The following is a 2438-nucleotide window of genomic DNA, read 5'->3' as shown; positions in this document are numbered from 1 at the left end:
ACGGGCAGTTTTTGAAAGATCATAGATCCATATTAGACTCTCTATTAAAATAAATTTATCTCATAAATTGTTATTTAGGTGATCTACGTAACATGCATGCTAATATGAAAGCATAAAAAGAAAGTATAAGGAAAAATAAATTTCCTTACATTGAATTTGTGGTAAAAGGGGCACAAACTAGTTCACCATACTAGCTTGTTCTTGAGCTTATTCCAAATGGAAGATCCTCCTTGCAAATCTTCAATTAGAAGATCTCCTTCTTCTTGCACCCAAGAACTAACCCAAAATAATAACAAGTATTGACTAGTAACTTGTTAATTTTAAACCCTTGATTATTATTAGTAATATTACTAACTAGTCTTAGTAATATTATTTATGTATACTAACAACTTAGTAGTGATGAATACTTATTTTTAGAGAGCTAGAGAAATATTGTTCACATGCAAGAATGTAGAGTGTAGAAGGGAGGTAGAGTGTATAAATGAACAATAGATGGAGTGAAATAGGAAGGGAAGTGGCGGGTGGAATGAAGTGTGGTAGTGGACAATTTTGTCTTATATTTTTATCTTACATCACATGCAAAATCTTGTATAAGATATATTATGGTAGTATACAAAATAAGGTGAAATGATTATGTGAGTAATCATCCACTACTCTTATTTTACACGGTCCACTTGACCATTTACGGGTCCATGTTGGTTCTTATATTTGTCGCACAAATCCGTGTAATTTTTATTTTAAACATCGTATCATGTTTAAATACTTCCATAATTAATTCGTCCAATTCACTCCGTAAATATACGTGTACTACAACACATATTATTTACGTACTAATATTAATCACATTAATCAATTAGTACAATTTTAGTAAATTAACAGTTAATTAACTAAAACCCGTCTCCCAAAACTTATTATTCAATTATCGCATAATTAAATAATAACTGCCTCTCCTCGAGTTCGCAACTCGAAATCTCTCTAAAAATAATCGACTAACTTTTTAGTTTATAAATCAAGGGACTAAATAAATTGTATCTCATACAATTAATTAGTTGTCTATTGAGGTTCGTTCCTTTAGGTGTGACCGAAAGGGGTCAGTTGATCACCGCCGTCTCACAACAATAACGCCAAACTCTAGTCAGCCAACTGTTATCGATTTACGTTAATCAACTGACGAGGATCAAATAAATAAATATCTGATGATATTCCATTAATGAGATTTATTATGTTAACGCACTATTGTGGAGGACACTAACTCCAACAATCTCCCACTTGTCCGACACAAGGTGTGCGCTACCAATTCTCTTGTCCGTTATAATCTCCCACTCAATGCAAGGTGTCTTTCAGGTCGCACTTGCAAACGAACATATCGCGAGTGGTTTTCTCGATCGGGAGTGTGACTACCTGACCGGAAAAATCTCTCACAGATAACTTCCGAGCGTGGCCACGTATTTGTAGTCATTAACTCCTCGAGTGGCCTTGAGATATAGTTACCCAACATGGGTGGACACTTCCTGTATGCCCTATCTATCCTATTGCACAATACAGATCACCATGACCTAGTAAATGCCCTTTTGGGCTCCTTTCACGGCACGACCTAGGACAAAAACCAAAGTCACTCGGAAACTGCACTTGCTCAGATAATAGTCTCCAGTCAAAAGAATCGACTCATTAGAACATCTAGAGATCCCCGCCACGACCAGGCGTCTATAATAGAACTTAGGGACTCTCTAAATGGTCACTGTCCGGCAAAGTGTCACACACTCTGCCTATGTAATCGACCAGTCATCACATATGACCTTATGGTGTTGAACAACCATCAATCGACTTACAATCTAGTCACTCCGAGACGTCACCTCATTAAGTGACTAGGGACAAAATACAATGTTCATCTTATTCACTTCAATAGTGTTCAACATTGTCTCCACAACTTATTCAGATAAATAAGGTATTTAAAGTTTAGTCTCACTAAATAAAAGATTCATAAAAGAAATGAATGCGAAAACAATGAATGTCATTATCATATATATAATAAAAAATACACTATCCAATTATTACATATCCATAATCTAAAGAAAATCTGGTACTCGTCTCAATCCCATAGCGACGACATGACCATCATGCTTAGCCTTTGATAAAGGCTTGGTTAAAGGATCAGCAATTTTATCATCTGTCCCAACCTTACAAATGTCAATTTCCTTCCTTTCCACATAATCTCTAATTACATGGTATTTCCTTTCAATGTGTTTAGATTTGTTACTAGACTTAGGCTCTTTGGCTTGAAAAATAGCTCCACTGTTATCACAATATAGAGTGATAGGATCATTGGCGGAATGGACTACTCCTAGCCCCTCCATGAATTGCCTAATCCAAACAGCTTCCTTCGCAGCCTCAGACGCTGCAAGGTACTCAGCCTCTGTTGTAGAATACGTGGTAACGCT

The sequence above is a fragment of the Silene latifolia genome, chromosome 6 (genome assembly GCF_048544455.1).
Source record: "Silene latifolia isolate original U9 population chromosome 6, ASM4854445v1, whole genome shotgun sequence".
Classification (NCBI taxonomy): domain Eukaryota; kingdom Viridiplantae; phylum Streptophyta; class Magnoliopsida; order Caryophyllales; family Caryophyllaceae; genus Silene; species Silene latifolia.
This window is presented reverse-complemented; position numbering follows the sequence as displayed.